The 15,417-nt window shown below is 36.1% G+C and overlaps 1 long non-coding RNA gene across 1 annotated transcript; it reads right to left on the bottom strand.

Moving 5' to 3' along the window:
* Positions 1–1,136: 1,136 nt before the first annotated feature.
* Positions 1,137–3,983, bottom strand: LOC149197368 (uncharacterized). The gene is made up of 2 exons (XR_016254191.1): positions 2,946–3,983; positions 1,137–2,741 (listed from the first exon to the last, which is right to left on the bottom strand). It is a non-coding gene; the product is annotated as an uncharacterized LOC149197368 (long non-coding RNA).
* Positions 3,984–15,417: the final 11,434 nt, after the last annotated feature.

Below are 15,417 nucleotides of genomic sequence, written 5' to 3'. Positions count from 1 at the left end.
TATGTTTGAACCAGTTAAATTGACAGTGAAAAGTTTATGAAATAACAAGTACAACTAGCAATAGTGTCAGAACTACCGTATTTTAAAAGAAGTCAACCTTGAATTAACTTTCGATATTATTCACTAACATCTTTCAATATTAGTTCGTCTATATTGGAACAAGCTCAACTAGATAACAGAGTTTCCATCATTCCATTATCATGCAAAACATAACTTGTGGGTGTTACAGTTTGAACTCTTTTCTAAAAGGAAAAGTTTTAACTTAGCTGAAGAGTTAAGAACCAATTACAAGTGGCCCACTGTCATTTCAAAGGCTTTAACCTCTCATTCTCACTTAAAGAAAAAGTGGTTAATTTGGGGGTGTTTTAAAGTTAAGAAGTGTTTTTAATAATCTAGTTAGGTGTTCGTTGAAAAAATAATCAATTTAGGTGTTTTCAAACGAAAGGAGAGTGTTTTCCATAATCAATTCTTAGTTTTATTATCAATTGTGAAATATTTTAGAAACCTGAAAAACATTTCAAAAGTGAAGAACATTACTGAAGTCATTTGATTAACTTAGCTCAGAATATTTCCAAATTTACAATGCAAATACCTCTAAGGCTCTATGCTCTCGATTCAAATTGAAAATTCTAGTGCTATGGATTAATGAATGCTTTATAAATGCAAAGCAGAATTAACTCACTCTTCTAGTGGTATCACTGTTTGTTTGTTGGAATAGATAAAAGTAAAAGAACCCAGCAAAGCCCAGCCGCCTCCCTCCCAAACCCCCGGGCGAAAAATCACTCTCTATAACCTATTGTTTAATGCTACTGTCTAGTGTTAAGGAAGCAGAGTGAACGTATTGTTCTACCTTTCAGCTATGCACAAAATGTTGGGATCACAGAAACATTAAAGTGCATGTGAGAACTCCAAATTTCTATCTGATTTGAGTATGAATGATTTGCCTCTTCAAATTTAGAAACATTGAAAGAAAAATCAGTACGTAACCACAGAATATTTAAATGCCTTTAAGTCACTGTTGTTTAAGGTGAAGTTCAGAACAGCATACCCATTAAATTATGAATAATTTAAAAGACCAGCACCAAGAAAAACCATGTAAGATATATTCTGCTGTAGTTAGGACAGTTCGAAACCAATGAAAGCATCAATCAACAGATCGTTTCATATTTTTTATAAATAAACAAGGAACAATCCCCACAAACCAATTGCTGGTCAAAATTTTAGGCATTGAAGTAAATGAACTTGTGAGAGAATGTGCCATCAAAGAAAGATTTGGAGTGCCAACTCCAAGCATTAAGTTCACTTACATATTAAGTCCTCTGTGTTAAGATACCAGAAATGCCAGTGAAACATTCAATGCAGAGTATAGAGCAGTCAAAAAAATTGGTTTTCAAGGTCAAACCATCCCATATACCATAGCAAAGATTTGGTATAAAAGGATCTTACAATTATTTGTGTGCTGAGATATCTCTGTCCATCAACACCAAAATTATGCCCAAATCGACCTCCTAATGGAAAGTACTGGCAAGCTAATCTGTAATCACCAACATAGAATTTATTCACCTACAATTATTACCATCATAAAACACTCATGAAACAAGACTATCAACCAAAGAATATGAGATTACCATGAGAGCAACTACCAAGAACACTACTGATCACTTAAGGAAGACCACTATGCTAAACTCTTAAGCCAAGAATATTCTCTGTTAGTTATCCTTGAAAATATAATGGTCACTGACGTGCATAAGAAGGGCAACAACGAGCAATTTGAATAAAGAATCCCAATCCCCTTACAGGCTTTTTTTTACAACTTAAATCCAATGAAAACAGGAGAAGACAATACAACAGGACCAGTTGATATTCCACCGAGTAAACTGTGGCAAAGACAAGCACTAACATAGCGTGGGAGAAACTGTTGTAAGAGAAATATGATATTGGGATCTGTAGATTTCACCCCATAATCAAGCCTTCCACTGCACACAAACAGTTCATCTCCAGCACGTATTTCTAGTTTGTCAAGTGGTAAGTTATCTACTCCTAGACAGGCTCACAACCTTTTAACCTGCTAGCATGTGCATTTTTTCAAACAATATACGAAAGAAGACCTAGTGTCACAATTCTAAAAAACCAGTTAAATTTGGGGAAAATTGTTTATATGGTATTTATTTAGGGATTAGAACTTTATGAATTCTTCAGAAGTATTATTTACAACTTATGTCTGTGAGTTTTAGGATTTAGGCATTGGTCATTTCCAGATCAATGCTCCAAGCGAATGTTAATTTCAAAACAAATCATTCAAACAAAAGTATCCATACTAACACATATAACAATTTACAGATTTTGTAGCAATCACCGAACTTGTAATAAAACACCACCTCCTAGGAATTCTACCAGTTAAGGCTACTTGACATACGTCTTGTAGTAAGAAACAAACAATAAGTAAATAATGATAACCCTAGTTTGAACTGATAACCATGGGCCATGAACCCATTGCATATTTGGCTACAATATGTATTTCTCTGACAATATTTACATCTGAAAAGCCATCTTCAGCTGCAACAAGACGAAAGTTCCTCATACCATGGAAGTGGAAAATACCGGAAAGATGCCAGACAGATCCAGAACACCTCATTCGTCCATATTTCCTACTGCTACGTTTCAGAACGCACCCGCATTCCTACTGAATGTTGGACATTTAAGATACTGACCATCTTAATCCCCCAAACTTCGGTTATAACCTGTTCATTGAAGAAAAGCATACAAATCTATCATTCAAGCTTTGGAGTGAACAAACTACACAAATATACGAATTTATCATTCTTCGGTTATTACCTGTTTTTTGAGAAAATATATACACTATACAGATCTATTATTCTTTGAATAAACAAACTAGAAAGATTCTTTAAAATCCTGACAAAGGTTGAAATGAATGAAGCACTTACACATGAGGATCGCTCCAAGAAATCACCATTCAATGTTGTTGTTCGTCTGGTGCGAAAGATCACCGGGCATTGTCTTTCATCGCTAATATTTCTTCCCAAATCTCTAATGTGACTGTACAAGTTTATATTATTTTCTATATCCCCTTGGACCATACACTTGTTCTCTAGATCTACAAACCCCACCAAATCACCAAATCCCCTATGCTTATTGCCATATCTCTGTCTTCTCCTATTAAAAAACATGCAATGTCATGGGTAGTGTCTGTTGAAGTCGATCCGATTGCTCTTCTCAAACAAGCGCTCCAAATACTTTCAATGATCATGGCAATTTGTCAACTGCCACTATAAACCAACCTCCCAAATCTACAAATCTTGGTAGTGGATGTGTCTTGACTTTGTAAAACACTGGAATAATTGTAGCCCTCGACTTCACCATGGAGTCGAGTTCATCTAGACACCAACATGATTGGGAATAGTTCGTATAGAAGATGGCGATATGGACAGACGCTAATTGAATAGCCCCTTCTATTTGAGAAGGAATATTGCCTCCCTCCACCAATTCCGGCGAACTCGCCATCCATGTTCTACGATCCACCACCGCTTTCGGTGAACTCGCCATCCATGTTCTACCAGAAGACGGTAGAGATGGGAGGTTGAAATGTTCTTGACATCAGGGCCACGACAGATTGTCAACAAAACGTAATTGGTATAAAAATTCGAATCAAAATAGAAAGGCCGAAGCCGAAGAAGCCAGGCAGTGCCATTGCCATGGAGGAGGGTGCCATTGATGGACAGGAAAATGAGTTGTAGGACTAGGAAGGCGGGCAAATGCAGAGATGTTGAAGCTGAGGGAAGTAGATCTACATAAGAAACTTGATAAACCAGGCCAGATGATGAAGCCAGCCTATCCTCAACCCTGTGGACCTAGTATTGAATAGTCCTATCGTAATCCCACCGACTAAAGATTCTTTATGTTTGGTCCCCGAGAGACTGGTGAAGTTTCCTATGTCACTGCACTTGCCCTCTTTTATAAGATAATGTAATGTGAGTCTTTCATGTGGGCCCCTTGAGGAATAGTAATGCGCAAGTTGCAACACCACTTGCAGGGAGACTTTCATGTGGGCCCCTTGAGGAATAGTAATGCGCAAGTTGCAACACCACTTGCAGGGAGACTTTCTGAAGGGAACATTAAGATTAATTCATTTCAGTCGGCGAGGTTGTGCTTTCGCATTGGTCGATCGGATGTTTGATTCTAATGGAATTTCGCCGCCGACTTCGACTTGATGTTGACATGTGAACAACACGTCTCACGAGTTATCATTCATGTTCCGGCTGAGAAGGTCGTAATATGAAACGAGGGGAAATTTTGTATATATAATAGGTGGAAAAGTAGTTTCTACTCTTTATGCTAAATAAATTAGCATACCTTGAAGTAAGGGAAAGGGGATGTCAATGTAAATTTAGATGGTTATGTTGTTTGAATTTATGAGAATTTTTTTTGGGACGGTGTGAATTGAATTAATGAATAAAGGATCAATAAGTTATTAAAAGAGTTGTTTATTAGGTTAAGTGATTATGGATGTATGGTGGGAGGATGTGGTAAAGGAAGTCATGATATATGTGTTGTTAAATGTGTAAGTGGTTGTTGGTGACGAACTTATCATCCCTACACATTTTAGTACTTAGAGTTGAGCAAACATAATTACATCTTTAAAGTAACATGTTTCCAAATGTGTAAGTACTTGTAGACGTAAGACTCGACCATCCCTACTCATTCTAGTACTTCAACAAGTGCGCAAGGGGCATAAGTGTCTTAAGCTATGCATACCCCATTTTCACCATCTTCTTTTCTCTAGTCAAAAGCTTAAAAGTAAAGCTAGCGTTCTTGGAAATTGACATATTTAATTTTGTAAGCATGAGTTATGATTGGTACAAAATAAGATCGCAACATCAAAGGGTGAAGAATTTGTTGTCACATATTTTTGGTGGGAAAAATCAAGTTTGTAATTTGAGGGTTTTTCTTGCTTTCAATTGCAAATCTTGTGAAGGCAATTTTGGATTGATTTCGATATAAATTTGAAGTACGTTTAACTATGCTTCAATCATTAATTACTTACTCAATTTGAGAGCTTAATTGGCAACTTGAATGGAAATTTTGTTTGGATTTGTGATCAGAGTAATAGAATTGGTTTTGTTAAGATAAAGTCCTAATTATTAAAGCCATCTCAGATTTAATATTGATTGCTTCCAATAAAGAAAAGGGAAATAAATTGTTCTACATTAATATAATTGAAGTGTATATATTTATGTAGGCAATAAAAGTCACGAACATACCTTGAATTCTTTATTGGTTGCTCATAAAATTAGGAATAAATAGAATCAATTAACACAATAATTTTGGACCAAAAGAAGATAAGGGAGTGCGGGTTTAGTAAGAATAAATAAATGAGGTTGTTGTGTCCAATTTGGTTGCAAATGCAAAGTAGTCATGGTCCACATTGATATGCTATTATTTCCTCTTAAAGAAAGTGGGCTTCAACTTCCATCCCAATGGTAAAACTATGTTGTTTATTTGAAGAAAAATAGAATTTAACAAATACATCAATGAAAACATCATGGCATACATGGATTGAAAATCAGAAAAAATCAAGGGAAGGTAAATCTAACAAAGAAAAAACTAGACGACGCAGAGATGGTGGTGGTTGACCGAGACCCCGATATGGCAGGGGGTCGATGTTTAAACTTAAGCCCTGTTACGTAATAATGTTGGCCATAGACCAGTCATGTGACCAGTCCTAGTTCCTAGTGGCACTTAATCCCTAGCTGGCTTTCCCATGATTGTCTTTACTTATGCAGAATTAAGCCTTTATGGCACTTAGTCCTCAATTCAGGCAAAGTTGTCCCTTGATCATGTTATCACAACGCTCTGGTATGGTGACCCTAGTTAATTGTTAGGGGGGATCCATAATCACAGTTTTTCCTTGAGATTTCAGCGTTTTCTACAAAAACAATCAAAAGATGGTGAATGGGCTAGCTGAAATCCACAACCCTCGTGGATTGCGAGGGGGTGACCCCTGACGTTTGCAATGGGGGTCGCACACTTGTGGTTTCACCTTCAAAGTTATGTTTTGATCAATCTAAACCTTGCTCACGCAAAACTTATTTATTGCACCTAAGTCTCTTATTTCCTTCAATCCCGCGGACTCAAGCCTCAGCCCCAATGCCTCAACTGTTAGTGCAACCATTGACTCCAATGGTTTCGACTATGAAATTTTGTAATTGAGGTTCTAAACCATTATATTCCTTCATCTATGTTGGGAGTGGGGGGGAAGACTCAAACCCCAGGTTTCACATGACGCTTTATCAATGATTTGAATGCAATCAAATAAATAAAACCTAAGTCGCAATCCCCTCAATTTCTCACAAATATAAACTACTAGAAAGGGAAAAGACAATGTTAACAAACGATTTATTTTAATAATGGAAAAAATTAAAGAGTTAACTGATGTTCTCAGGGTTATTTCCCCAACTCATTCTCTCATGTTAGTGGGGCCTGTAGGTTACTTGTATATTTACAAAAGAAAGGAAAATATCCTATATTAGAAAAGGGAGGTCGCTTGCCAGCAGTGCCTCTCTAGTGGCTACATATGGATAATTTTCTCGAAGCTTACTAACCGACTAAGTACAGTTGTCCCAAAAAAAACACATAATCCTAACAACCATATATTTCATAATAATGTCTACATGGGTCTCCCTCACGAGGAAAAAAAAGAGTTTGTTTAGGATACCCCTACATCAGGCTCCCTTAAAACAAAAGTTTTCATGGACTCCCCTTTATGAGGTCTGCAACTGTTTGGCCATTTTTCTAATTCTCTGCAGCATTCATCCAAGTTGCATTTGTGACAAGAAGACCCTTCCATTTTACCAAATACTCATATAATCTTTCTTCTTAGTTCTCTTGGAAATTATCTAATCAAGTATCTTTTCTAGTTGCAACTTTTGGGCTATAGGCAACTGGGCCTTCCACTGAATTTCCTTTTGTCCATTTTCCTTCTCATATTTAGGTTACCTGTAGAGGTATAAATATGCTACATTAAAGATGGGAGAGATCCCTATATCAGGGGAAACTCAATTTCATATGAATTGGCTGAGAACATCCTCAATGTTTTCTAGGGCCCAATTTTCTTCATATTCAACTTATTATGCTCATGTTTTGGAAATATTTCTTTTTTTAAGTGTGATAGAACCAAGTCTCCTACTTCAAAGTTAACTTCCTTTTTCTTGAGGTATGTCGTCTACTTGTATTTTTGGTTTCTTTCTCTTAGTTATCCTTTAATCTATTCATGTAGCATCTGAATGGTTGGAACAAATTCTTCTACATTAACACTTCAAACTTCTTCCCTTTCCCAAATTCCTAAGTTTAGATATGTGTCTTGGGTGCATGTCATATACAATTTGGAATGGGCTTCTTCTTGTGCTTCTGTCATTGTAGGAAAATTCAGCCTGGGGAAGAACTTGATCCCATTGTTTACTGTGTTCATTTACCAAGCATCTCAACAAATTTCCCAAGCTTCTATTTTCTACTTTAGTTTGCCCATTTATTTGGGGATGATAAGCTAAACTAAATGAATGGTTGGTACCAAGCTTCTTCCACAAATTCCTCCAAAAGTGCCCAACAAATTTTGTGCCTCTGTCATTAAGGGAATTTTGAGGTCTAAAATGGGCCTCCTAATGAAAATAATACAATAATAAAATAAGACTTAACAAAAAAAAACTCTCTCCTTTTCGACTTATCTCCTTGTATGTTCACTGAAATTTCAAGAGTAGACACCTTTTGGATGTGGAACTAAATTCCACATCCAACGAGTACCCACTTTGCATACTTCTAAGTGGATCCACATAGGGAAAAAAATGAAAATACATGAAAAAATTGTGTTACTTTGTTCATGTTTTTCAGTTTTTTTTTGATGTGGATCTACTTAGAAGTTTTGAGAGTGGATATTCGTTGGATGTGGAATTTAATTATGAATCCAATGGGTGTCTACTCTTGAAATTTCAATGAGCCTACAAGGAGATAAGACAAAAATTCAATTAAAAAAAGTAGTTTTCTTCTTTTCCCTTATGAGATCACCATCTTAAATCACGTTGATTCTTTTAAAGTTAATTTTGTTAGTACATTTTTTGTTTTGAGACCCATTTTTAACCTCAAAATTCCCCTAATTCCAAGACTATACTTCTAGGTAGCCCATGTAGCCTCACAATTTCTTTGAAAAAAAAATTGTGATGTGTGTGGCATCATTAGTTTTTCAACATGGTTTAAAGTGGGCCATTTTTTAGAATCTATACATTACTATAAAAACTAAATAATTCTTTCTTTGAGTTATGGGTAAATCCAAAACAAAATTCATACTAATGGCATCCCATGATCTCCTTAGTATGGGCAATGGTTGATATAAACCAACATTATGTTGTTTTCCTTGGCATGTTGACAGATTCTACACTTATACACACACCTTTTAACATCATATCTCATTCCTCGCTAGTAATAAACTTATAGATTAGCTGAGAATATTTTTTACCTTGGCTTGGTTGAAGTGGCCAACTAAAGTTCCATTTTGCTTTTCTTTTAACAATTTATCTCTCATTGAACTATTTGGAATGCACAATTGGATGCTCTTGAACAATAATCCCTCCTAAATCATATATTTAATACAAGGATTTATATCTATCAACACTAGATTCTCACATGCTTCATAAGCTTCTCTAAATTTTGGGTCCTCCTTGTACATTTCTTTGAGATGTCCAAATCCCAGAGTGCCCACTTGGAACTCTATAAAATCAAGCACCTCTTGCTCAAAGCATTTGCAACCTTATTAACAGTCCCACTAATATGCTTAAGAAAAAAAGCAAAACTTTGCATGAACTAAACCCGTTTTGCATGCTTCTGATTTAACTTCTCTTGCCTGGTTAAAAACTACAAAACATGATTGTTAGTATACAATATAAACTCCCTAGGTATGAGATAATGCCTCCATTTTTTTAGAGATTGTATCACTGCATAAAATTATGTCATATGTGGAATATTTTTGTTTGGTTTCATTTAGATTCTTTCTAAAATAAGCAACAAGTTTATCCTCCTAAATTAGAACAACACCAATGGTCATTCCTATTGCATCACACTTAACTTGGAAAGGTTTGCGAAAATCAGGCATAGCTAAAATTAGTTGCTCAATTATCTTCTCTTTCAACAGTTGAATCACTCTATCAACGGCAACAATCCACTTAAATGTCGATGTTCCTTTTTTATGGTCTCAACTTAGGTGCACACATATGGTTGAAATTCCTAATGAAATTTCTATAGAAGCTATCCAACCCATGAAAAATTTGTACCTCATGAATATTCCTATAGATAAGCCATTCCTAGATATATTTCACCTTCTCTATGCCCGTGTTTAGTCCTTTTGGAGAGATTATAAAACCTATATAGGTTAACTCTGTTTTCATGAAGGAACATTTCTTCAAGTTTATCAGGAGTCTCTCCTACTGCAACCTCTTTGGTACCAAATTCAAGAACCTCAAATGTTCTTTCTTGGTTTTACTAAACACAATATTATCATCCAAATAAACAATTACAAATTTTCCAACAAAATCCTTAAGGAATTCATTCTTGAGTCTCATGAACATAATCAGTGCATTGGTTAAGCCAAGAGACATAACTAGCCACTCATATAAACCATCATTGATTTTGAACAAAGTCTTCCATTGATAACACTCTCTTATCCTAATATGGTGATATGCACTTTTCATACCTAATTTTGAAAGTTAATTTTCACCACTGAAACAATCCATTATATCATCCATATGAGGTAAAGGAAATATGTACCTTACCATTATCTTATTTATTTCTCTAGAATCTATACACATTCTCCAACCTTGATACTTCTTTGGGATCAAAATTATAGGTAAACTATAAGGGTTTAAACTCTCTCTGATCAATCCTTTATTGAATAGCTCATGAACTTGATTTTTTATTTCCATGGGTGTCATCCTGATCGAAGTGAATCCTAATAGCCCAAAAAATCAAAGTACTTGGATCACTTTCAAACTAGGACTAGATCGAAGAGCTTGTTGTGAGATTTCTAATGGTGTAGACAGTGCCTCAATCCGACTTTGTATGCAGATGTTACGCCTAGTCAAAGTTTTGATCAAAACTAGGCACAAGGACCTAAAATTAGCAAAGCACCAAATAAATTTGGAGCCTCAAGAAATTGGCTATCTAGCCAAACTAGTAGCCAAATTTGGCGGACCTTGGATAAAGTTGGAAAAGGGAGTTAGTCATGGTTAAATTTGGAGGTACTGCCAAATCTTTCAGCATCCGCCAAAGTTAGAGGCAGTCAGGTGACCCAATGGAATAGGGCCACGTGGCTCAATTATATGGTGCCACATGGAACACAACTAACGGCCAATCAGGCGCGGTCAATGGACAAGTTTAAACTTGGCGACATCAGCTAAAATTATCGATCATTTATTTCAACGGTTAACCATATGGTTGTGGTTATGTATATATAACAATATATGATCACATAATCGTGCGGCAGTTATGCTTGGCAGTGGAGCCCGGTGGTTTAAATTAATGTTCAACGATTATATAACCATTGGCAAGTTGGTTGATTGTGGTAGTTTGTTTGTTAACGACGAACAAAACAACAATTTCATTTATCGGCATATTTTTTTTGGTACATGGCTATATGGCAATGACAAACGATGGTTGGTGGACCACCAAGTTTCCAACCCTGCCAACCCCAACCAATGCATTGACCAAACTAACAATCATATAAACCAATGATTCAATATAACAAATTGGCAGTGATAATTGTATTATCGTTGGTGGTTCAAATGATAGTTTGCAATACATGGTCTACGATTTTGGTTATATATTAATGACGGATAGGCATGGACGACGAACCGTTACAAACTAATTATTTGTTTGATATTGTAAAATGGGGATCTGACAAGGCTTGAACACCAGACACATTGGTCTTCAACATTTTAAATATAGCATCGATGTCGTTGGGCTAATGGTTCGGTATTTTTTATGTCCACCCAGCCACATATACTTAAATTCATTTCATTTGAAAATCAACCAACGGCAGAGCGAAACCCGAATGAGGTCGAAACTCAAACTTGATGGAACCGCGACGAGACAGAATAGTGACAACGAAACCTTGAGTTGAAGCCCTATCGTGGCCATGGATTTTGAGATAGATTCTAGGGAATATTTAGCAAGAATATTCCTTTTAGATGTTGTGAATAATCTTGAAGATTCCTTAAGGGGCCAGAATTGACAATATGGGGTCAATTTTATACTCATTTTAACTATAATTTCACAAGGATCATAATGGTGTAGTCTATTTTTTAATTTGAGTAGCCGATCTAAGGGGTCATGGCAGAAACCCACATTCTTCATTAATTACTAGGTATGAAGTTTGAGATAATAATGCACCTTTCAAAAGTAGGTTATGTTTATAGTCAAAAGTCTCAAGAGGATGAGACAGATCTGCTAGTGTTGTGATTGTTGTGATTTGAGCAGTTAAATTTTAGGTCACTCCCAGAAATGGAGGTATAATGATATATTTTTCCATATACTTGTCTTTCTTTTGATGAATTGAATGAAGTGACGTCCCTACTATTGAAGTAGGGCCCAGATACGTAGTCCACACTGGACGAACTCCATTATCAAAATTTTGTGTGCATTTGTATTTATGGTATCCTTTGCACATATGGTTTTACATGCTCTTTTCATGCAACTCTTTTAACATCACCCGAAGAATACCAGATCAAGTTTTGTATTAAAGCAGTCTTTTGGCTAATGTGAATTGCAAATGTGAATGATAGTTAGGGTCAAGCTCAAAGAGGGTGAAGGAAAACTTAAGTGTTTTGAACCAGAGATTGGATGTGCAACATAAAGAAGGAAACTGGCAGATGATGATGTTCGTAATGAGAATGAAAAAAAATTCAAGAAGGATATTTACACCATGGCAAACAAGGTTGATAAATTGTTTGAAAATTATGAGAAGAGATTGGCAAATAAGGAAAAGAAGAAGGAAGAGAAAGAAGAGGACAATGCTTAAGTAAGTCAGGGAAATGGAGGAAAACCTCCTGAACCTCCATCTCCATCTTCTAGTGAATCTTGTTCTTCTTCATCATCTCGTTCTCATCATTCTAATAGACAACATAGAAATGCTTCTAAAAATCCTCTTTTAATTTGGATGTAAATTTTTATTTGACTATGTTTAATGGAGAATCTAATGAAAAAAAGTTAAGAAATTGGATTAGATAGATTGAAGTGTACTATCAAATACAACAAATCTAAGATGACAAGGAAAATATCTAGTTAACATCTCTTCTACTGGGAGGCACAACTCTTACATGGTGGGAGATAAAACTTTAGAAAGGTAGTAAGCATGTGGGTAAACTCCTTTCTTCCTAGTCTGAATTTCTTTATGCTTTAAAAGGATAATTTTATCCTTTGGAATATTGGCAGAAAGCCATGATAGAATGGAAACATTTGAGACAAGGAAAAGGTCAGGATGTTCAAAGTTTCACAGAAGGATTTAGGAATAAATCATTAGAATTGGGCATTCTTTTAGATTCACTTGATACTTTGATGAAATATATTGGTTCTTTACACAATTATCATTGACATTCAATGTTGTTAAAACCCACTACTCTTGATGCAGCTCGTGTGAAAGGCATTCACCTTGAAAGAAGGGGAAATACAAACAAGGAACCATGCAAAGAAGGTAGTGACAATAAGGAAAAAGGAAGCAAATCCCTCTTGCATACATCGCAAGAAAGAAGAGCATGATGACGATCATTGTTAGAAACTGCATTTAGAATTAAAGCCAAAGAGGAATGGCAGAAAAGGGAAGCAAAAAATTGTTGCTATAGTGCAACATAACCTATATTTTCATTCAAATGATGAGATCAAGGTCATAGTTGTTGGGATTGGAGGTGTTGGACCAATTGACCTAGGTTTTGATTTAGGCGATGAAATGAAGATTGCAGTTGTTGGGATTACATGTGATGGACCAATTGACTTGGGTTATGATTCAAGTGATGAGACGAATATTGCAGTAGGTGTTACACCAAAGATGAAAAGAGAACCAAAGAAGGCTTGACTTCAAGAATTCAAGTAGAGAATGTTGAACTGAGAAGAATTCTACAAGAGGCAGAAGAGAAGAAGCAAGGATTGCATCTTTAGCTACAAGCCACAGAGGAGGCCTTGGAAAAGTTGAAGTGCAACGAAGGCTTACAAAAGTTGTCATCACCAACTTAAGAATCGACCACTAAGGTAAAAAAATGTCAGTGATTCTTTAGTTTCATATTTTCATTATGATGATGATTTTGGTGCTTTTGAAAAGCACACTACATGGATTGGTTCAAAGATAATGAAGAAGATGGGATATGGGAAAGGGCTTAGGAGTTAATGTCTAGGGCTATTACCTCAATATGCAAGATTGGGCTATGTTAGAAAGGAAGAGACATGATAGTCTTCAAGCAACATGTCTGAGACAGTGAAAGATGTTAAGAGCACATCACCACCTTCCAGTGATAGTGTAAAACCCTACTTGTGTAATTTAACCAAAGAACCCAATTTTAACAATCTATGCTGGATTGAATCTAAAGCCCTAAATTTGTCAATTAACTGGATGACAAAATTTTATGAGATTATTTTTACAATTAACCAGACAATAAATTTGAACCCAAATTAAAAAAAAAATGTATAAGAATACTTGGAAATCAGTTTGAAGGCATTTCTAGTCTATAGTTTCTCCCACTCTTGCTACCAAATAGATTGTTTCCTCCCAACCTATCTGGGATCAATATTCCTGGTTCCTAGATCCAAAATACTTCGAAATAGAGGTATTCTAACCCCCATGCCTAAAACCCCAATAACTATTGCTCAACACCTTGTGTTTCTCTATGCAACCTCTACTTCTCTCATAGTTAGAAACAAAACCTCCCCTCTGTGCTCCTCTTCTTCCATTCCCATTCTCATGGTCTCTTCGTGATCTGAAATGATCATATGTTAAAACTAAAGTAGAATTGATTATGCCAACAACTAAATGAATGTTAACTTAAAGTGTTGAAACCATGAGAACTGCTTGAGAAGAAAGACTTTAAGACAGATGAAAAACATAAGCAAGATGTAAAACATAAGTGAAAACAACAAATACACAGTGATACCAGACAACAAGATTGATTATGGAGTTCATCCTTGATGGACTACATCTCCGGGTCCACTTTCAAGATGGGAGACCGCTTTATTAGGATTGAATCCAAGAAGGTCGATTACACAGAAAATTGACCAAAATGAATGTGCACGCAGAGACTTTTGGTCACTACCATAAGAAATCTCTCTGAACCAGCTTTTCAATGCCTATCACGGTTCCCAATTCTGACTTTGGATGCTCCTGTTACACTGAAAACAAAATAGCCTCTAACCACCAAAATCTACACACAAAACTTCAAAACTACTCATCCCCATCTTCAATGAGAAAAAATGCCTTTATAACCCTACAAATTCACTCTAACCTCCTCAGGCTGAGTTTAGGAGTGAATGAGCTGACTTCTAGGGTTAAATTATGGTTTTAGTTGAAGATATTATGTCACTTTTTGACATTAGGCACCCTAGGTGTATTAAAATATCTAATTTTCGAACAAAAACCCACTTGCAACCTTATTATAACCTTAAGACAGTTAGCAGTTATCTAACCGGGCGGAGGAGGGAGAAAATGCATGTGCGTAGGTGGATAACCTCGATGATTTGGGCTCTGACAGTTCCACTGACCGTTTGCCGAAATGGTGATGGTTGGCGGGTAATCCAGCTTGTTCATATGTTGGCGGTTCCGATGACTGCTGACGGTCGATAGTGAGTTGTAAACTCCGCAACTGTAACCGTTAATGATGCACTCTTCAATGTCTGCTCACATGCCTGCTATTACAGTTGACTTCCCGCACAGTTAATCCAGCGGTTAGACTCTGATGTTTACAGGCCCCGACCCCGACGGTTTATTCACAACCAATCATATGACACGGTTTCGACGTGGTCTAACCCTGCAATTAGGGACTTTCATATGGGTTTTATTGCATAGTTTAATGTTTATAAAAAGACCGAGAGGGTTTATAAGATAGGTTTAATGTATTTTTTACATGGTAAAGGTTTAGAACTTGGGTTTTTAATGAATTTTTGAATGTTTGCATTAGGTTCTAGGTTAGGGTTTAGGTTAATGCATGGTGTAGTTTGCATTAGGTTTTTAGTTTGATGAGTTTAGGTTTTGAATTTTGTTTGTCCACCATAGCTTTTGTAGGTAGGTTTTATACATTTATGTTTAGGGTTTAGCCTTCAAAATTTCACACCCTTTTACACAATTGTCACAAGGCGACATTCAAATCCACATGATGACAA

Source organism: Pinus tabuliformis, chromosome 2_2, assembly GCF_031772625.1.
Source record: "Pinus tabuliformis cultivar Carrire ecotype Pingquan chromosome 2_2, CPIR1, whole genome shotgun sequence".
NCBI lineage: Eukaryota > Viridiplantae > Streptophyta > Pinopsida > Pinales > Pinaceae > Pinus > Pinus tabuliformis.
Note: the sequence above shows the minus strand (reverse complement) of the source record. Positions and strands in the feature narration are given on the sequence as shown.